This window comes from Furipterus horrens, unplaced genomic scaffold (assembly GCF_987537825.1).
Source record: "Furipterus horrens unplaced genomic scaffold, mFurHor1.1.pri manual_scaffold_2, whole genome shotgun sequence".
NCBI lineage: Eukaryota > Metazoa > Chordata > Mammalia > Chiroptera > Furipteridae > Furipterus > Furipterus horrens.
Window position 1 is genome coordinate 38,943,904 of NW_028327172.1, and position 22,426 is coordinate 38,966,329.

A 22,426-nucleotide genomic window follows, 5' to 3' on the forward strand; every position below is an offset into this window, starting at 1 on the left:
TACTAAAGTATTCTGTTGACCATAAGTTACTGCAACAAAGGAAAGGACTATTAATTACTAACAAGGTACTTTTGAGAAGGTAAATGCACAGTCCCACATATGTGGTCGTGAAAAGGTTAAACACCAAAACTCTAAGTGGCTACAGAACAGAATGCTTAATAGTAGGAGACCAGGGGATGGGGAATCAATGACTTTGGCAGTAAGGATCCTTTTACAAGTCAGCATCCAGCCTTGTCAACCAGCCCCATGTTCATGGCATGTCCCAATAGGAGGCACAGCCAAGGAGATGCCAGTCTTGGGCATAGCTGGAGGCTGACAGAGACAATCAGATGTACCTAGGTCCTGCTCTTCAACTGGACAAGGCTGGCAGAAGCCACCTAGAGTGATCTGGGCCAGGGAGGAGCTTTGGGAGGAAGGCTAGAAAGAGTTTTTGCCCAGGTGACCACAGGCAAAGTGGAACCAGAAGCATGGACCAAATGTCAGGTGCACTATGTAAGTGAATTCAAAGATGAAAAACTGAAAGGTCAGCAACAGGAGGGTTCCAGAGAAAGGCAGAACATAATGTATGAAGTTTTCAGAGATGTTCTGGTCCATGGGTATGAATCAGAGGGCATATGGAGCCTGTTTTAATGTTATGCTGACTCTGTAGACCAAAGGCAGTCTGTTATATTAAGGAGTCTCTGCTGGATGAAAATAGACCTCTTGAGAAACAAAGCCCTTGAAGATTTTCTCTTTTATTGTGAACTTTGAGCAACTGCTATTGGACAGATTAGGGATTGTCCACTCTTGACAGTAAACCCCATTTCAAGGAAGTAAATCATTTCATTGCACAGTTTGCTATGTAGATACCTTGAGACACAGAGCAGGATTAGGAAGTCGTCGTCGGCAGCCGTCCGTCTCGAGAGACGATGGTGTAGCTTCTTAAGAGTCTATCTGCACCGCCGAGAATGGCTGTGCAGTCCAACTCGGGAGTGACACGGTATCTGTCTCCTCCCGTGTTGAATCGACATCTTGTGATGACGCTGGAGTGTCCTCTCCAGTGAAGCTGAAGCTACAGAGCCTGGGCAGGGTGATATGGAGGGTCTGCTGTTGCCCATGCAGCAGACCCCCCCTCTCTTCGCAGCTGAAGGGTCCAAGGGAAAGACGGAGTCAATACAGCTTGGCTTCAGGTGCGCCGCAGGAGTTGCCGGTGTTGACTACAACGTCAAACCGCCTTAGGGACTCCAGCTCCGGATTTTCTGTCGGGGTTTACTCCCTTAGCCTTTCCCCTGAAGAGGTATGCCGCAAGGCAGCGGAGGTTTTTTGGAGTCAGAGTTTTCCTTCTCTGATGTGCCCTGACTGGAAGATCGAACCAGCGACACTTAGCTGGCAGGCCGACGCTCAATCCACTGAGCCAAACCAGCCAGGGAGAGGATTAGGAAGTAAAACTAAGCAAAGACAACAAAAGAAGAGGATGCTGACAGAGCCAGAACAGAGATGCTTTCCTCGGCCGTATCTGGCTATAGTTGTCACCATACCTTAGCGAAGAGGGGCTAGCAGGAATAACTGAACAACACTTGATCTTCTTTGTGGTTACTTGTGTATATACATTTACTGAAATCCACTTGCACAGTTCTCAATTCCTAGTGTCGGCTTAGCCATTCTAGGTGAACCTTTGCATTGTCATTGTAGAGTTCCCAGAGAAAGACCTTCTCCTGATAGGGTAATAAGAAACATCTGTTATAGAAAGGTACCTTTGCCGGTTGGATTCCAACAGGCAGTCACCTGGTGCCGAGATTGAGCTAACCACTCTCCCCACCCACATCCTTAGAAACTACAGAACAAGCCAAAATGTTAGAGAACAAGGCCTGAACAAGCCTCAGGACTATGTGGGTGTGCCACGTATTATATAAGCACATGGGTTAATTAAGAAACAAGGGCTGGACTAAGAACTAGGTCAGACAAGAAGGGGTCCAAGAAACAACAAGTACTCATATCACTTAGAACATGAGGCAGAAACTTGCCAGCCAGCTGTGCTGGTAAGTCAAAAAGTATGTGTTGCTGGGAGATGCCCGGTCTCTGCAACACAACAGCATTTTCCTCGCACTGACTCTTCCCTGAGTTGCTAAAGGAGTGGCGATCACAGCCCCAGCACTGCAGGCATGCTGAAAGGGAGGTGGAAGGCCTCTGCAGAAGCCTCTATGGTTGGGGAAGAGGAGGGGTGCAAGCGTGGTGTGTGCTCTCCTTGGGTGGTGGGCAGTGGAGGCAGATGCAGAGGTTTTCCACACCCTTGGACCTGTAAAATCCTGTAGGAGTGCTGTGACCCCTCTGGAACCTCAGGTCTCTCATAAAGGAAATGTGCTCAGGCGCCTGGTTTCCCTCTTTGCCTTCTTCAAAAGGTTAAAGTTTTATTTCTCCCTCTCCTTTTATATAAATGTTTGTTGCTATTTTTATTTTTGTTGTTCCCCCAAAACCAAAATCTTCATTAACCACAGAGAAACATAAAGGAGAGGAAACTGTGATAAGTGATCATTTCCCAGCCTACAACCCAAACCTCTGCAGAGAATTTGTGGCGTAACAACTGCTCTGAGCAGCAGACCATATATTTTCAGTTTTGACTTGGAAGCAAAATGGGCTTCTTTCAGCCATTCTCTGTAAAAAGAGCCACAAAGGAACACCCTGTGTGTCACAGCCCTGGACGCTCCTGTACCAGAAGAGCTGGGAATTAGTCTATGTGCGAACAGCATACCACCTCCTCCCTCGGGCCCACCCAGCCACCCCGAGTTCCATCTTGCACTTGGTGGAGCTGATTGACCACGTGGAAAATTACCCAAAAGAAGCTGTGAAAGAAAGTTGCATGGAAAGTTACAGGAGGTTACAATGGAAAACTGTGCTGCTTAGGGGCAGAAAACAGAGCAAAATCTTTGCAGAGCCATGCCCCCAAGCCAGCCCCCTACTCACCCTTACCTTTCAACTTCTGTTTGCTGACCCTTTATAAAATTGCCAGACTCCAGCCTACAGTGATTAAAGGAGATAAAAGATCAAGAGGCACATTTAAAGGTGCCTGTTCTGCCTACATCCTCTTCTCTGAGGGCTGTCCCTGCTCCTAGTCCCTTCAGCTTAGCTGGTTATTCATTCACTTATTGCATAGATATTTATTGAGCATATAGTGTATTCCAAGCACTATGGTAGGTGAAGATACAAAATATGAACAAGACATATAAAGGTCCTTCCTTACAGAATTATTATTTTTAATTGGGAGAGTTTGATGATATGCAAGTAAATAAATGAACAGGATGATTTTGGATAATAATACTTGCTATCAGTTTTTAAAAACACAAAACAAAGTGATGTTCTAGAGCACTGATTTTCATCCTTTTTCATCTCATGGCACACATAACTAATTACTAAAATTCTGTGGCACACCAAAAAATGTTTTCTTTGCCAATCTGATTTTTAAAATAGGTATAATTTTGATTCATTCACACCAGATAGCTATTGTTGTGTTGACTGTTGTCATTTTTTTATTTGACAATTTAAGGGAAAAGAGGTCAGTACCCCTGACTAAACAGTCAGGTATTATCTGTTTTAAAAATTCTTGCAGCACATGAGTTGAAAATCACTGTTCTAGAGGGTGATCTGGGAGAAGGTCTGCCTAGTCCAGATAAAATAGACTAGGAAAACCTCTCTGGAGAGGTAAATATGAGCTTCCACCTGAATGACGAGAAGTTGTGGCTGCGATGAACTTTCTGGGCAGAAGGGAAAGCAAGAGTAGAGGTCCTGGGGCAGAATTAGGAGAGCAGCAGAAAAGCCTGTAAAACAAGGCAGAGTGGTGACGGAGACAGCAGAAGAACAGAGGCCTTGATAAGGAGCTTGAATTTTATTTTAAAGACATCAGGAAATCACTGGAGAGTCTTAAGCAGGAGAATGGCATAACCTGACATACATTTTTTTAAAGTATAAACTCTCTTTCATGTTTTATTTTGCTAACATACAGCTAATTTCTAAATTAAGAACATGCTAACAGGGAAGGTTAGGCAGTTATTCACTCCAATCCACTCCTAAGTCTGGTTTTGACTAAACTTTTAAGTAACTTTTGATAATTGTTGCATCTTGGCTCTTAGATTTTATATGAGGTGAAATCTTTTCTATTTAGAATTGTGGTATATTTTTCTCAGTTTAAGGAATTTCTCCCAATGAGACATTGGAGAATTCCTTAATTCTCACAAGGAAAACACATGCTGATCATATACTCCCATCACCAAATTTTAAACGATCAAAGTGTTAAACTACATTTGTGATCAGGTCAGGGACCAGTAAACTTTTTCTGTAAAGACCCAGATAGTAAATATTTTAGACTTTGAGGCCATGTAGTCTCTGTCCCAACCTCTCAGCTCTGTCATCGTCATGCAAAAGCAGCCACAGACAATACATGAATGACTTCATGTAGCTGTGCTCCAAATACAACTTTGCTTATAAATACTAAAATTTGAATTGTATATAATTTTCATGTGACATAAAATATTGTTTTTCTTTTGACTTTTTTCAAGATGGAAACACGATTCTGAGCTTATGATTAATATAAAAACAGGTGACAGGCCAGATTTAGCCAGCAAAGCCATAGTTTACTGACTCCTGCTTTAGGTGAATTAAGGCTTGATAGACACTTTCAAAGCACTCATTTTGGGCTACAGTGTGGAAGGTGGCTCATGGGACATGGGGAACAATGATGGAAGCAGGGAAATCAATCAGGCAGTAATTGTGATCCAAGCAAGGCCTGATGGTGGCCTTGGCGGCCAGTCAGCAATGGAGTTGGAAAGAAGTTGACGCACTCGTACATTGTGGAGGGACTGACAGGGCCCACTGACATAGTAAATGGGAGCAGAGAAGGAAGGGTCAGAGTGAAGCATGAGCTTGGACTTTGGTCTTGAACAACCAGATATTTGGGCATGCAATTTACTTGAATGGAGAACCTGGAAAGTAGCAAGTCCATGGGAAAATCAAGCGTTCTGGTTTACCAGAGTTAAGTTTGAGATACCTGTTAGGTATCCAAATGTAGATATTTAGTAAGCAGTTGGGATTCATATCTGGGCTGGAGGTAGATATGTGAAGGCGTTGTTATATAAGAGATATTTAAAGCCCCAGGACTAGATCAGATCAACTAGGGAATGCATATAGAAAGAAAAGAGGACAAGGAAAGGGTCCACAGGACTTCCCAGAAGAGGAAAAATTGACAAAAAAAGATTGAAGGTAGCCAGTGGATGAAACAGAAAGGGCAGAAGAAAGTATGTGAAATGCTGTTGAGAGACTGGATTGTAAGGACAGTGAAGTGGCCATTAGATCTGACAACCTGAAAATAATGAGTGTCCTTGACAGAACAATTTCAAAGGATTGATAGAGACAAAAGAATGATGACTGGGACTTCCAATTAAGCATACAAGTTTGGACATATGCATACCTCCATTCCTTCCAGACACTCACTAAGGAAAAATGATGAAATAAAAAAAGAATGAGCCCCCAAGAACAAAGAGAATGGCATAAAGGTGACAGAGGACAAAAGTACTCAATAAACTCTAACAAGGGGCAAGAGACTGGATAATAACTAACTTAGCAATGCAGAGAAAGCTAAACCAAAACTTTGAAAGGCGGGGCAGGGGGGGGTGCCATCAAGAAGCAAAATGGTTCCAATCACTGAACCCCAGAAAGAGTCATGATTTTGAGCCAAGGTGACAAATCGGGCTGGAAAAAGTCTTTATAAGAAAACACTGACACCCCGTGCCCCTCCCTAACCCTGCACCACCAGGAAGCTATGCCGGTGGAAAATAAATGCCAGGTCCAGCCCCTGGCTGTGAGATCTCCCAGTGTATTCTTACAACAAACACCCTTACTTTATTGAGCAGCTTCAGTGGCTCTGCCCTCAGCTTCCTGGCCAGATGATCCCCACCAATGGCAGGGGGCATCCTGGAAAAGGCTGATTTGCCAGACCCTGTCCAAACCCCATCTACAGTCTTCCTGGGAAATGGTCATGCAGAGGTGACCAGCTGAGCTGCAGGCTGCCCCTTCCTCAGAGGCTCTAGAATGGCGAGGAAGAGCCTGAGTGCAGGTCTGGAGGTTCTGGGAAGGCAGGCAGTGGTCTCAAGTTACAGAGGGCTCGGTTGTTAGTACCTTCAGTAGCCACCACATTTCACAGATAGGGCAGGTTAAGCTCAGGGGGTTAAACAATTTGAAGCCACGGAGCTTTATTATTGTAAGAACTGAACTGCTGGGAATAAAATCCAGTCTCTTGACTTCCAGTCCCTCCTTCCACTGCCCCCATTTCCTCCCATCATGTTCAAGGACTACTTTGACAGGAAGGGATTTGGTTATTTCCATGGTACTACTGAAACCAAAATACTAAAACCTAAAACTTTAGACTCACCGTTGTCATAGACAACATGCTAAAAGCAGTCCCTTGATATGGGTTCTAGTCCCACCCCCACCTCTTATTCTGCAATGTCACTGACCCACCACTCTGGACCTCCCATTTATAAAATGTGGAGAGAGAGTGACCATGTGAAGAGCAGAGGAAAGCATGCAATTCCCAAGGGCCTGCATTGGCTAGGAGAGCCTGAGTATGCCTCTGAAACTCCAGATCTGTCAGGGCTCCCTGTCACGTAAACATTTATGCAAATTTTGCATCCTATTGCTATATGTATATTGTCTTAACACAAACATAGGTGGGGGTGGTGTTCACCACAATTAATTCACATCAAATTGTTGCTCAAGGAAGATGGCCCATGGGGTGGGGGGGCACAAGTAGGTTTACAGTTGTGAGTATGCAAAACAGTTTATTCTTATATTATTTATAAATTATTGTATTATTTTTTCATACAAACAAACTAAACTACTTTTCCACCACCCTGTCTTTATCCTAACTTGGCTTATCCTTAGTATCACATTGCATATCCCAATTTGAGAAGTCCAGAACAAGAATGCTAACAAACTTGCCAGTTTGTAACATTCTTTAAAACATCTCAAACTTCAACAAGTGCAATCTTCATTCTGCCAACATGGAAGCCAACATTCTCAAACTAATCCTGGAATAGAAACCAAGTCTTGATGCTATTAAACTCCTCCAACACATGTACTGGGACCTGGACTCACGGGCTATCCTGGTGTGTATACTGCTATGTTAGAAGCTGTAAGACTAGAGAAGACAGAGGGGTTAAGTAGGAGCTAGGCCCCACATCCCTGAGGGCTGGCCTGCCCCCACCAGACAGCCACAATCTAATCTAATCCAGGTCACAGCCATTACCTCTGCTGTCACATGCGGAAGCCTGGTTTTGAGCCTCTCTCTCATAGGCTTTCGTGAAGTGCTGCAGTTGGAGCTGAGGGGAGGTAGGGGAAGGGTTGGGGGCCATATAGAGCCCCCCTAGACTAGAAGAATAGAATGCATACCTAATATGGCAGCCAGCAGTCTCTTCTCCTGGAGGTTTTAGTGGAAGCCCATAGTATTTAACCCTTTCAGACACCCTCCCCCAATGCTGACTGTACCCCACATAGTGGGTCCCTTGGGAGTTTTTAAATAGAGGTGTGTGGGGGGGGGGTCTCATCCTGGGTTACCCTCCCAAGCCCTGGTGTCAAAGCTTCCTGACTACCCAAAGAGACGTCCCAGAGAGATCTATCTTACCTCCATGCCTTTGCACATGCTGTTCCTTTGCTTGGAATTACCACCTTCCTGCCTCCTCACTGTTCATCTGCAAAGGTGCCATTTGCTCCGGGAAGGTGTCCTCAAGAGCCCCACCTCCAGGAAGAGTTGGACAACCCCTCCTGAGCCCCTCCTCATCATTTTGTACAGTTCCCTATTAAAACATCTGTCACCTGACAAATCATCTGCTTTCTTGACCATTTCCTCCTCCACTCTAGGCTTTGAGTGTCCTCTCAGTGCCTGACACAGAGCCTGATGCTAGAAGGTCTCCTTTTAGTGTCCTTTGTGGAGTTAAAAACAAACATGTTTAGGATGAAAGCAACCGCAACAACTCCGGCCACTGCCACAGACGGCTGAGCTGTTTGGTCCCACCCACCAATTTTCCAAGGCCTCGCTCAATCCACAAAACACGGGCCCCAGAGAAATCCCTTCCTGCCACCCAAAGCTGCCCTTTCCCTTAGCACTTATCCTCCGGAGCCCTCAGCAGAGGAAACCTGAGAGTGGAAACCCCATCTTGTAAAACCCCAGAGAGGAAGACCTCTCCCGGCCTCCATCATTAGAGCTCGGGGATGCTGAAGGAGTTCTCACAGGCCTGTCCCTACCTGCTGGGCATGGTTCTCCTGGGAGAGCTCAGCGCCCAGGCTGGGGCACACACCCCCGGCACTCTGCTTCCTGCTGTCTCTGCCCCTACCCCATGTCCATGTTCCTGCTGGACTCCATTTCTGTAAACCCGACCTTTTCTATCCCTCTCTGCCCTGTGGTGCTATAGAGCTCCCTTCTTGGTCCCCATCCCTCCCCACCCCTGACTGTCATATAAGTAAACATGACAGTGCTCTGGAGTACTGTGACTAGCAGGCATCCTTGGTGACTGAGGGCCCTTGAGGACATGGCAGCAGTTTCCAGCCAGACTGGGAAGATCCTGCTAATGAGTTGTTGATTCAATTCTAGCCAACAAACATTATCAAGGCCCACTCTGGGCCCAGCCCTGTCCTAGGTCACACACAGCACAGCCCAGCCCCTAAGGAGAGGCCGACCTAAGAACCACAATTCTACCTAGTGAAAGGGAAGGGCAGAGGGAGTCGGGGGAAAGAGCAGAGAAGACATCAAGGCAGTGAGCCTCCCAATGGCTACAGCACCCCAGAAGCAGGACTCTGAAGGCTGACATAGGGGGAGGAAGGGAGGGGCACCAGGAATGTCATCCAGCTTTGCTATTCCTGAGTCAAACTGCCATTTTATCTCACTCAATTCACAGAAGGTCCAGGCTAGCTCCCCGAGTGACCCGGGGCGGGAGGCCCAAGAGCTGTGCAACAGCGCCACCCCGAGGTACCAATGCCTGATTTCAGCAAACCCCCCAAGAGCAAAACCAAGTCTGTGCAGTGTGACAAGGAGATGAGGAGGAGGAGAAGGAATGAAGAAAGGAAGGATTCAGGGGTGCAGAATGAGAGCGAGATGTGGGGCGGAGGAGGGAGCACACAGGAAGCAAAAGCAGCTTCCAGCGGCTATCTAAGAATGCAGTCTGAGTGTCTGAGCTACTCCAGCCCCTCCCACAGGGGGGCACTGCTTACCTGGCCTGCAAGCTCTGGGGACGCGGGGTGGTGTAACTGAAAGACTGGATAGGTCCAGTGTGGAATTACCTCCCTATAATGGTGCCTGAAGGGGCTCCTGTCCTGGACTTATTCAGGTAGTCACCTCACACACACACCTTTTTATAAGACCTCAAAAAACACCGAATTTGATTACTCATAACCTTTGGTCCCTAACATATTATGACAATTTATAGCCCTCTTTTATTATTCTATGTATGTCATGCGAAATGACTGCTGAAAATTTGAAAGTCAAATTCAGATGACTGTATGTCAAATAACACCTTTGTATATTAGGGATGGGGGTTGTATTCAGAAAGTTAAAATATATTTGCTCCTTCAGGGGCTGAGGACTGGGTTACATGCAAAACAAAGAGGAACTGAGAACACCCCAGCAAAGCTAAAGGTCATGGCCTCTTGAACTATGCAAAAACCCAGAGATCCAACAGTCAGCCCTTTCCAGAAGCCCCGCACCCTCAGAATCCCCCATCCTGCACACACCTCTCTAGACTAGGAATTGGCAAGTCTGCTGGGCCAGCCAAATCCAGTCCATCAACTGTTTTGTAAGGCCTACGGGCTAATAATGTTTTATAATATATGAAAAGAGACATTAATGGAAACAAGATCATGTTTAACTATAGAATGTCTGAAATAACTTTATTTAGAATTTTACACAAATTCAACATCAACATTTTCCTTTAGTTTGTATCTTACTATAACTACATAACATAAGAAATGTCCCCATGTCCCCTTCAGTTTACCCCAGTGTGCCATTCACACATTCTCATAATCATGCTGTGATCTGGAAAGGTTAGGAAGCACAGGCCCAGACTATGGAGAAGCCCAGGCGAGGGCTGGACGCCTGTTGTCTTCTCGAGAAGTCTCTCCTGCCCTCTAGTGATAATCTTTATAGTTGGGTCTCTGAAGAAAAACAGTGACGTAAGTGGTAATTCAATACATCAGTTTTATATTTGCAAAAATATCATCTATTATTCAGTCATTATGCCTGTCTTGGGTCCAAGCAGGAGAAAGACTTTATGAGCATCCCCATTTGATTCATGGGCCTGGGGTGGTCAAGGCTATGGCTTTTATTCTGTGATTCCACCACCTGTCTCTGCCCTTACCTTCTCCACTACTGCTAGATCTCCACTATCCCCAGCCAGAAGACCACCCTTGCCATCACCTAGAACCACCAGCCACCAAACTCCTTCCTTATCCCCACCAGGTACAAGAAATGCAGGAGGGGAGAGGGGAGAAGGAAGCACCTGCCCTGTTCAGCAATCTGATATTAACAGGCAAGCTCCAGGCCCCAGGCGTCCAAGGGGTTTGGGGGTCCCCTTAGCACATTGAGGGAAAAGGGACCAGCTCTACTGTAAATACTTTCTATACTACCACCCCGTAGAGACCCAGCCTTTTATTCCCCAAACAGCAGTAGGTAAAAATGGCCAAGAGAGAACACAAAATCTTCATCCATGAGCTGATAGGTGAAGTACCAGTTTCAAGCTGTAAAGGTACATAAGTGAAAGTTATATGACAATCAGAACTTATAAAAATTGGGGGTCATTTATGCAGGTAGCAAAAAATTCACTGAGGAAAACAGAGTTCTTATCTTAAATGAAGACTGCAGACCATTTATCACGGAGGTCATTTCAGTTCTGCTCTGAGTACAAATCCAGAAAACTAAATTCTACACGCTATGTTCTAGTATTTACTTCTATCCCATCTTCATCCTTGCCATCTTTGTCATTTGGGGACCTCTGCAGGTCAGAGGCCCTGAGCCTGTGGAGCCCCCACTTTTCCAGGTCGAGACCCAGAAATCCATTTTGGAAAGAGCTGCCAGAAGGTTAAGTCATAACAAGGGAATGGCAACTTCCTGACTTCTATAATGAAGGACATCAGAGGAACACAGAATTTCTCTTCTAGCCTTTGTTTTTTTTTTTTTTTAACTGACTTAGAAAGAGAGAGGAAGGGAAGGGAAGGGAAGAGAGAGAGACATCAATTTGTTGTTTCACTTATTTATGCATTCACTGGTTGATTCTTACATGTGCCCTGACCCATGATCAAACCCACAACTTCGGCATATCAGGGTGACACTAACCAACTAGTTACCTGGCCAGGGCTTAGGCTTTGTTTCTAAGTGAGACCTGCAGAAGCACATCCCCCCGCCCCAAATGTGCTTGCCAGGAGATTAGGTCCCCTTCTTGGTGTCTAAGTAATCCCTTTTCTCTGGACTATATGAGTAGATTTACCTTGGGCTGCACGGGTTGATAGTAATCAGCTCATCCTCTTCCTAGTCACAGATATATGCAGCACAACAAAGCAGGTGCAGTGGTATTCAGGTGTATAGGCCCTGGGCATGCCTCACTTAGAGCCATAAAGCAGCTCTCCTTACCCCACCCCAGCCTGCCATCTCTGGATCACGGGGGGCCCCTCTAGACCCTGCACAAGACAGCAGTTATCAGTAGATGAGCTCTATTGAGTCATTATAGGACTGAATTCTGATGATGTCTGGAGGAATATTCCCCTATCACCCTAATCTTTCTGAAGACAAATTTTATCATGGGCTCTATGTCGGGTAAGACTTTTTTGGTTGCAAGTGATTAAACACAAACACGTAATTCTAGCTATATCAATCCAAAAAAACAAAGGCCAATGAAACTAGAACGTCCAAGAGATGGCTAGCCTGAAGCCAAGTGTCATGCAGGGCTCAAATGGTGGCATCACCCAGTCTAGTTCTGTCCTTGCTCTGCTATCTTCTGTGTTCATTCTCAGATTTCACATCTAAGACTGACTACCAGCAACTAAGCTTTCATCTTCCCAGGTACAAGTCCAGTGGGAAAAGGATAAGTCTCTTTTCCAAAGCTCCTGCTTCAGTCCTATAGTTCACTCAGATAGACGGCTCTTGAACCACATGCTAATCCCTGAACTAAGCACTGTAGTCAAGAGATGGAACAGGGCACATGCTCAATCTGTCCAGCCCGTGCTCTCCCCTAAATTCTGACCACCAAGGCAGCAGCAAACGCAAGTCCCCATTTTTGAGTCAAACCAATCCACCTATATAGCCACTCCACATCTCTCCCGGCTTTTGTTTCTATAGAACTCCTTGTCCTCCCATCTTTCCTTCTCTTCCCTGGGCTGTCCACCCAGAGGCCTACCCCTCTGAGCCTCTCCAGGTCAGCTGGCCCTCCCTGGTTCTCATTATAACCTGCTTCTTCATGGCCCCTCCCCACTCCCCAAGTTTAGGCCTGAATTCAGGGACTGAGAGAGCTTATCTCAAAACCTTTGTGTCTTTTAGCACCAAGATCCCCAGGAAATTCTGGGGAAGGCAGAGCTTCTTTGTACTGAGGTGCCCTGAATGTGCCCCTGCCATCCTACCTGGCACAGAGCACCAGCTGCAGTTCCAGTAATATGTGAAGGACTGGGAAGTCAGGGCAAATAAAAGCAGTTCAGAAGCAAAACTTCTCATCCTGCCCGCTCCCAGACAGCTCAGATTGTGAGAGGGAAGGGCCTTCACTGTCATGCTGAGGGGCTGAGACTTTATCCACTAGCCCCAGGAGATGGAAAGTAACCAAAAGGCCCGTTGGATGGTTGAATGGATAGAAAAAAAAGTAACCTGAGCCCAGAGATGGAAAGCAACTTGTCCTACATCACACAACGAACAAGTTGGAGCCGCAGTACCAGACTCCAGGCCTCTGTATGCCCCTGGGGCCCAGGCTGCATCCACTTCAGTAGGGCTGTTTGGGAATACTGAAGGTTCTCAGCCATGGTTTCACTTCTCAGGAGCTCTAGACCTGGGTCCTGAGCTCCAAGAAGAAGCAGGAGCCTGGGCATTAGAAGCTTGGAGACAGTAAGAGAGAACCAGCAACTGAGAAATTTCAGGAAGGCTCAAGTTGGCACCTAAAAGTTGAGGCTGGAGAATTCGAAAGAGACTGAGTTATCTGAGAGCAAAGTACAGGAGGGGCAGAGGGAAACAGCCCCACGCTCAGCTACACTTTGCTCTGGGTAAGTTCAGCCAAACTCTGAGGACAGCCCACGCCTGACAAAGCCTAGAGCTCACCACCGCTTATAGGGGTGCAAGTTCTGAGGAAGCTGTGGAAAAGATGGGGTGGGGAGATGTCACCTCTGGCCTCCAAAGGCCTTGGCATTGCTCCTGCTGAGCCTGGCCTTTTGACCCAGGCACAGAGATCCTTCAAGGCTGTTATTAATAGAGGGCACTGACTGGGACTGAGGGTGGAGGAGAAGAGCCTCTGCCCCTGGTCTAGGGGAGCCTGAAACAAGCCTAGGGCAACAGAAGTGAGGATTTCAATGATGAAAAAACATCCAGAATGGCCATAAGCATTTACCACTGTATCCACAGTGCTTGGAACACATAGTATGTGCTCAATAAATATTTGTCAGCTAAATAATAGACTCTTGATAAGGGTTGGGAGGAGCAAATTCTTACTCCATTTTGCTGCTACAATTCCCTCTCTACTGCACCCCCACCACATAATAAATAGTCTGGGCAGGAGTCAAGTCAATGGCATTGACAGTGGTTGGTTAAGAACTTGCCATCCTCAGAGTGGTGGTTCACCCCAAGTTGGACGTTTTACCCTCAGCTCTACCAAACATGTTTAATGGATGCAAAAGGCATTGGGCTGGCAATCAGGAAATTTAAGTCCTGGAGACAGCCCAGCCTCTGTCAGTATCAGAGAAAGAACACTTTCAGAACATTTTTACTTTTAATGGTCCCATTATTATACCCATTTCACAGATGTGACGACTAAGATTGTGGCTGGCACCAGGCTACACAGCAGAAGAGTGACAGTGCAGGCACACTGGAAGCTGGTCCAGTGCTGAGCATCTGGGAAATCCTTGAGCCCTTGCATGTCTGAGGCCGCCATCTGGTCTGGGTCTTTCTATCACCTCCGCCTAGAACACAGAACGGAAGAGCTGGGTTAGGAAGGTAGACAAGAAAGAAGTGGGAAAGCAAAGAGCAAAGAAGACACCCAGCCTCCCACCACAACCCCACCCCTTACCCTCAGGCAGGGTTCTGAGAGCCCCAGTCCTTGACGGGGCTCCTTGGTAAACCCACAGTCAGGAGAGCCCCATTTCAAGACATAGTTATTCAACACCCACAGGGGACTGTGACCAGTGTGCCAGGCTCAAGGGATCCACAGGTGAGTGAGACACAGCCTGTTCCCCAAAGGAGTCAGAATCTCATGGCAGGGGGCGGAGGGCAGGAGGAATGGGAGAAGTAAATGGACATATGTCACCTTTATTTCAGCCTCTAAGTGCTATAGGGAGGCAAGTCCAGGCAGCCAGGATCAGAGGTGACTGTCTGCACTGGAGCGGTCAAGGAAGGGCTGAGCCCGGGACTGCCACTGCCAGGGTATATCTAAGGCAGGGGTGTTCTTTCCCCAGGGAAGAGCATATACAGGGACAGAGGGACATGGTCACCATGAGGAACCACCTGCCACTTCCACTGGCTCTGGAATCCCCCTTTGAAAGCACAGCCTCCAGTCATTCCTTATGTCCCTGTTTCTGCCTACCCTGTCCTTGACCTTCAGATGACCTCCAGGCTCTTGCTCTCTCCCAGTTCTCCCAGTGCTGGTCAGTCATACACCCTCTGACCTCCTTGACTTCAAATCCCCTCTTCCCTGGTCCACAAACCCTTTGCCAGTGATGACTGAAGGACGGTCACTTACAGGAGAAACTTGGTCCCATTGAGAATCACACCCTCTCTCTACCAGGGAGCCTTCCCGTAGACCCTCATTCAGCCCAGACATCTCCCCACTTCTCTGGCCAACAAGCTGCCCTTCTTCTCTCCCTTTAAGCCCCCAAAGCCTCCTTTACCAACCTCAGGATTTCCAGGATAACCTCTTTATCTACTCTGCTGAGGCAGTGGTCATGCAGCTATCACTCCCTCAATATCTCTTCCTTCAGATCTGTTCCTCTCTCATCTCCTATTTTTTCCTCCTGACTCCCCCTCTGCAGTCTTACCCATCTCTGTCCATGGTCCACCCAGCTTCTGATGCTGATGGATGGTAGATAACTAGATAGATAAATATGAATGTGTGTGTGTGTGTGTACGTGTATATATTTATCCTGTTGGTTCTATTTCTCTGGAGAACCCCAACTAATAATACACCCCTTCCCTCCACTTCATCCACAGAGAGGGACATAGCCCAGGCTTCCTCCTGGGGAAATTCAAATAAGTGTGGGATCATTGTGTAAGTCCCAAGAGAGCCATGGCTCTCTTCTCGGGCACCACGCACCCAGCTGGAGCACTGCCCTGCCTGCCTGCACTGCCCCTTAGATCCTTCCAGTAATAGCCTGGCTCATGGCCCAATGCTGAGGAGTCCCTTGCATTGATGAAACAAGTTTATTAGAAAATGAGTTTAATTAAAAGGAATGTTGATAAATGTGATAAACACTCACTCCACAGATTACATATCAATCCTAAAGAGTCACCAAAATTTCTATTCTCATCAGATTTAGTCACTCATTCAGTCACTCAACAAGTATTTATTGAATTCCTACATGTGCCAGACATTGTTTTAGGCTTTGGGAATGCAGTTGTGAACAAAATAGTTACATCTGAGCAGGGGAGGACAGACAAGGAACAAACAGATAGTTATATAATATGTTATGAAGATAAATTAAGCATGGGAAGGGGACAGATAGTGGAGAGTCGAGTGAAGAAGGCATCTAATTTATGTACCAGCCTGGAGAAAGCCTTGTGGTTAAGGTAGCATTCGACCAGAGGCCTGGAGGCAGTGAGGGAGTGAGCCAGGCGGGTCTGTGAGAGAAGAGCTTCCCAAGGAGAGAGAACACAGAATGCTATGACCCTGAAGCATGAGCTGCTGGCATGTTCCGGGAACAGCAAGGGGGCCGGTGTGGCTGGAACAGAGCAAACACGGGAGAGTGTAGTAGGAGAAAGCCATGTGGGGTCTTAAGCCCATGATAAGAACTTCGGATTTTACTCTGAGAAAGGTGAGAAGCCATTAGACTGTTTGTCCAGGGTTGGTGTATGAACTCCATGAAACTCACATGAAGAGGAGAAGAAGGAGGGGAGGGGTGACTTTACCACCCAGGGCTTCTGTGCCGGCCGTCCTGAGCCACAATATGCCCCAGAGAGGCTTCTGCGCTTGCATTTCCAACAGTCATTGCCTTGCCTCCCAATGGTGTTGTCTCACCCCTACAGGAGGGATGGGTCTGTGGGGAGGAGTACCTGGAGCTGGGAGAAGGGCAGTGGGGTGACGGACCCTCGGGGGCCACACTTTGACTTCCATCTCTGCAAGTTTACACTTGTGCTTTCACCATTGCTTGCTCTGACCTTTTTTCATTATACTTTCAATAACTGTTGTGTCCAGACGTCACCTTAAAAATTGCCTTCTAGCAAATGCGCCCATGGAGACAGCTGCTCCCCTTCTCCTTACCTGCCAAGTGTCTGTCTCCGCCCTGTAGCTCCTCCTGGATTACTGAGTATCGCAGCCCTGTGGCTTGAAGAAGTACCTTCTGAGGTCAATGCATGTAGATGCTTCTCTGTTCCTTCCTCACAAACTTACTGTTCCCACCACCATTTGACATATATGACCAACATGATCACCCCCTACCCACTACATCATTCCATTGTGAGAGGGGGAGTCAGGAAATAAAGATATGAGAAAGGATGAGCAGAAAGAAAGAGGGGGAGAAATATATCAAAGAAGTGAGGAGCAGGAGCAGAAGCAGGGGGGAGGAGTGAAGGCTCTCCATCCCTAGACGCAGCTCAGGAACCTCTGCATGTGGGGTGCAAAGAGAGGACTCTACTTCCCCAACATGTCTTCTAAAGTCAAGAAGATAGCAGCAGAAACCTCCATTGGAAGGTCCCTGAGGTCAAGTAACGGTTTTCTTAACCCAGATAGCTCAGCCATAGGGAGAGACCAGAGCCCCAGGCAGGAAACATTCCTCCTGGAAGCACACTGTGTTCTCTTACCCCACAGAGATGTGTTCTCTCCCTTTTCCATTTCCCTTCCTGCCTTGAATAACAGACACCAAGTGTGCATCTCCACCCTGTACTGAGTGCCCCCCTCTGCCTGCCCTCCACATCGCGTGAAGCTATGCGTGGGTTTATCAGGAGTGAAGAATTACAATGACTCAGCCTGGCCACCTGTATCCATTTTCCAGCTCTTGTGTCTGTGGCGTGACCTCAAGGATGACCTCCACCCCACAGAGCAAGATGTGCCATCTCTGCCTTTGCCGAATCCAATTCCAAGAGAATTTTTCCACTATTTGTCACTTTCTGAGAGGGTTTGCATAAAAAGTAGTTGTTTCCAGGGCAAAGCAAAATATAATCAATGGAATTTAGAACAATCCTAGGAAAGAAAGTCTGGTTACAGTGAAGAAGGGAACTTTTTCCTGCCCCAATTGAATCACTACTTAGGCACAGTCCTGGCCCTACAGGAGCCCAAGAGCCCTCATTCTTATTGGAAGGGGTCCCAGGACCCTCACTTCTGCCCTTTTTCCTCAAGACAGCATTAAAGGCCTTCACTCCGGAGCCGAGCACCCAGGGGTCAGATAAGAAAATGGCCCTGCTGCCTTCTGTAGTCTCCATGTGTGCATACTCTAATTTAACTTCAGCCCAGACCTCTTCTCTGAGTTCCAGTCTCCTTTCCCCAACTGCCTCCATGACCCATTTGGATGTCTAATGGAAATCTTAACATGCCCAACTCTGAAGTCTAGATTTCCTCCCTCTGGCTGAAGCTCCTTTGCTCATAGGCTCCACATCTCTCGGTTAATGGCACCACTACTCACACAGTTTCTCAAACTAGAAGCACAGGGGTCATACGCAGAGTCTCCCTTGCCAACCACACTTAATCTTTCTGTTCTATATCCCAAGTGTCTCCAGGGTCATGACATCGGATCCAACTAACATCACATCTCAGCTGGAAGACAGCAGTAGTTCCTACTGGCTCTCCCTGGTTCCACGTGGTCCCTCTCCAGTCTATGTTCCACAGAGCAGCTAGAGTAACCTTTTAAAAACATAAATCAGATCACATCAGTCCTGGCTTAACCCTTATCCCGTTTCAACTTCTTCACCCTGGCCAGAAAGCTGTGCATTAATGTCTCCTGCTTACCTCCCTGGTCTCACTTCCTGCCACTTTCTCATTTGCTGTATTTCAGCCATGCTGCCTTTCCATTCCTGAAACACATTTTCTTTCCCACCTCGGGACCTTAGCATTTTTTATTTCCTGCTGCTTGTACATTTTGTCCCTCCGCCATTTCCTTCAGATCTCAGCTGAAAGGTCACTTCCTCGAAAAGCCTACTCACAACATCCTTTCTAAATAGCTCCCCCCAGTTTCTTGTTATTCTCTTCCATTTCCTATATAACAATCAGCCAATTAGCAGTTAATTATATGGTTGCATGTTTGTCATCAGTCCCCCCTCCTTTTGTCTGTCATCCTCACAAGAACGAGCCCAGGCCTAGAGGTGGTCACCTCAGTGATTCCAGCGGAGAGGTGCTAGGGAGACAGAGGCCGGGCACAAGTTTCTCTGAGAGAAGAACTACTTTTACTACTGCATTTTCATTGCCTGGCACGGAATCTGGAAGAAGTATTTATGGACTGACTGGATGGATGTGTTGGTAGGTGGGTGGGTGGGTGGGTGGGCAGGTACGTGGAGGAGGGAATTTCAGCCTTGAACGAAAGCTATAGAAACCATGTCCAAGGAAGGGCAGGCGATCAGAGAGAACAAACCCTGCACCTGCAGGAATCCTACAGACCCAAGTTCAGAGATGTAAGCAATGTCATTTCAGCATCTGGATTAAGGAGACTAGGAAAAGTCAGCCTTGCGTATATCAGGTGATACCTGCCTGCCCCATGGGAGGGAGAATTAAAATCAAAAGAATGAGGGACATAGTCTGCTTTTCTCCTTCTTCACCTGGGGCAAAGCTGCTTGAGTTTGGGTTGATGAGCTGATGTCGAATGATCCAGAATACTCTAGGACATGTTTACATGAGAGAGTTGATTCTAAAACATCAGAATCCCTCGCTGGTGCATGAGGGGATCTGTTTCTGGTGGGGAACGATGCTGCCCATCGACTCCCAACACTTGCAACCAGGAGAAGGGAGACAATGGACAGAAGAGAAGACTCCAAGGCAGAGTCCAGTGGGACAGAAGCACGGCCCATGCCAGTGTCATTGGAATGGGCACATAGAAGAAGTATGCAGGACCAGGGGACGAGCAAGAGAAAATAGAGAAAGCTTCCTCATGAAACCTGAGCCAGGGGTTCCAACCCAGCTGCAAAATGGGCAGGTGGACTGTTCAAAGTGTGTTTCTGGTTGGCCTTGGTATTAAAGACAGCCAGTCCAGCAAGCAGAGATGACAGGGATGAGAGGTGACGTCTAGAACCAGGTAAAGCTGATCATAGTGGTCAGGGTACCCTTCATCAGCAGCTGGAGGAACGGACAGCAGGGTCAAAGGTTGTGAATGAATACAGAGCCCTGACAGCCTGTGTTCAGGAAAATATAACCAAGTAAACTAGGTAGAAGCCTGGTCTATGGACAAAGCAACACAGCAAGACAGAAAGAGCTCAACCAGGCGCCCAGCCTGGGGCTCCCCATGCCGGGCCTTTGGGTAGGAAGACAATTTCACACCCCATAGAATGGAAACTGAGGCTACTGTCAGGGTTGGCTCAGGTCCTAGGATGGGCTCAGCCCTAGAAGGGGGAATAGCACTGACTGCAGCCATGAGGTGCTGGTGACACAGAAGCAGAAGCAGATGCAGCAGGTGCATGCAAAACTGACAGCATCCCGGGGGCCCTAGCATACACTTCCCACATCAAGATGGTGGAGAAAAAAAAATGTCATTGCCAGGAGATTTGAAGCATAACCAAGAGATATCAGATTCCTTTCCCCTTAGGGTCCTTCAGGAGCTAACTCTCTGGCCTGCCTTGGCAACTCTCCTCTCTAGCCTCAGGGAAAAGCATCTTCACCAAAGGCCATTTTACGACTCTCTGATTCCCTAGTTTAAGTGGGGACTCAAGGGAGAGGCACATCCTTCCTGCCCTGCACTGGCCTTCCCTACATTCTGTCTTGAAGCAGCCTTCAGGTAAAGAAGATAAGAGTAAGGGGCCATCTTTCCCCCAAGATCCTCACACCCCTGAGAGAAGTCGCCCCATCGGGAACCTATGACACACACCTTCTGACAGCTTCCCAAAGGCGTCCCATCAGCCACACCACTGGTACTGGCTCCCGGATCGCTCCAAGGCCCACCAACAAAATTCCCTATAATCAACACTGCTCATCTGCAGCTGCTCCCAAAGCAGAACGGCATAGGCAGAGTCTATTTCACAACTGCTGGCTTCACATCAGGACCAAAGGAACAGGGTGTGTTGGAGAGAGCACTGGGCTGGTAGTTAGAAGCGCTGGGTCCCACCCTGCTCTAACACTAACAGGCAAGCCTGCATTTTCCTGCCCTGTCTCCCTCCAAATGGAGGGTGGGGGTCAGAGGGATTTGTGTCATCCTATAAGCACTTTACAAGACGAGCCCCCAGGCATAGGATCTCAGGGTGGGCTCCTCTGAACCACATTTACACATGTGACTGATCCCTAGCCATTGTTGAGTTTACCAAGAATGAGCCTGTCACCTTCCAAAGCCAGTTAAGACCTTTTCCCAAAGAATTTGGAATTGGGGAATGAAGGGAGAGGAAAAGATATTCATGTGAACTCAGAGGCAGTGGGGCAATCATGTTTTCATGCCATACAGTCTAGAAAGCAGAGAAAGCCAGTCTGCAAGGGGAGGGGAGAACGAAACAAATATACAGATGTGAGGGACAAAGAGCGCCTGTGGACATTCTGTTCTGGCTTCCAGGTCTCCCTGAAGCCCAGCCACATCTTTTGTTAAGCTGGCTCTTAAAAACGGGTCCCTCTTGCCCTGGCCAAGTGGCTCAGTTGGTTAGAGCATTGTCCCATACACCAAAAGGTAGCGTGTCCAATCCCCAGCCAGGGCACATACCTAGGTTGCAGGTTCAATCTCACATTGATCTCTCTCTCTCTCTCTCTCTCTCTCATCAATAAGCATGCCCTTGGGTGAGAAGTTTTTTAAAATATTTTTTAAGTGGGCCCTTCTTTGATCCCAAGTCTCCTGATAGCTTCAAAGTGGTGAGCGCTGACAGGGCTGTCGTGAGTCCTACTCATCATCAGTCGGATCCTCTGGTTGGGCCTCTCCGCCACTGCTCTGTGCCTTGGCAGGCTAGGGACAAGCACTGGTTCACATCTGCATCTCACCCTCACAGCATGACCCCACCCAGGGCTTTGACCACAGTAGGTATTTGGTCAACTTTTTGTCAGATTGAGACAGAATCCCAAAACATCCATTCCTCCGTGAAGTGTGTTCCTCAGAGCCAGTCTGGGCAGTTCTCCCTCCCTGTGCAAGGTTGTCTTTGGTGTCAGCCTTATGGCCAGTCCACAGTGAAGCAATGACCTGCCCAAGCCCTTCCGGCCCTGTAATCTGTGACCCTGCATGAGCCCAGGACTCAATCCCTGATGCAGCCAGCCCACAACTTCCCAAGTTTTATTTTTATTAACCCAACTGGAAAATTGGACTTCATTCAGGATTGTGCTGAAAACCAGATGCTGAGTTCTGGTTTCCTAGATAAACACATTGCAATAATATGCATCTGCCCGTGAAACGCTCTCTGTGGCGGCACGTGGCAGCTCTCCAGAAGAAAGAAAAACAGTGTTGAAGCTACATTTGAGTCTTCTCACTCCGCCTCCTGGCCAGAGGGTGGTGACCATAGCCAAGGTTTTGTTGGCCCCACTGCAGGCCAGCTCCTTCTCCGCTGGCTCCCCTAGCCCTCTCTGCATCTGCAGCCAGGAACTTAACAGCTTCTAGAAAGAACTCAAGCCTTCCCCCATTCCCCTGTCTGGATGGAGGCCCTTCCTCTGAGTTCCCTGTGTTGACCCTGGTTCTAGCAGTGATAAGACACTACTGTGATTATTTGGCTTGTCTGGCGCCTCCAGAACAGCCCAGAAGCTCCTTGAGGTGAGAAATGGGACCTTGTTCTCTCTGGCCCAGCGCCGGTGAAGACAGTACCTGTGGATGAATGAATGAACGAAAAGGAATGTGTGGAGGAGCAAGAGGGCTACATATACGGAGGAGGCATGGGCTTCAGGAATGTTGTTAAGGTCTACTTTCCTCTGGCCTGAGTGTT

The 22,426-nt window shown here is 47.5% G+C and overlaps 1 long non-coding RNA gene across 1 annotated transcript; it reads right to left on the reverse strand.

The window, feature by feature from the left end:
* Nucleotides 1-10,046: 10,046 nt before the first annotated feature.
* Nucleotides 10,047-20,554, reverse strand: LOC150018181 (uncharacterized). The gene is made up of 3 exons (XR_016509194.1): nucleotides 20,413-20,554; nucleotides 13,992-14,160; nucleotides 10,047-10,170 (listed from the first exon to the last, which is right to left on the reverse strand). It is a non-coding gene; the product is annotated as an uncharacterized LOC150018181 (long non-coding RNA).
* Nucleotides 20,555-22,426: the final 1,872 nt, after the last annotated feature.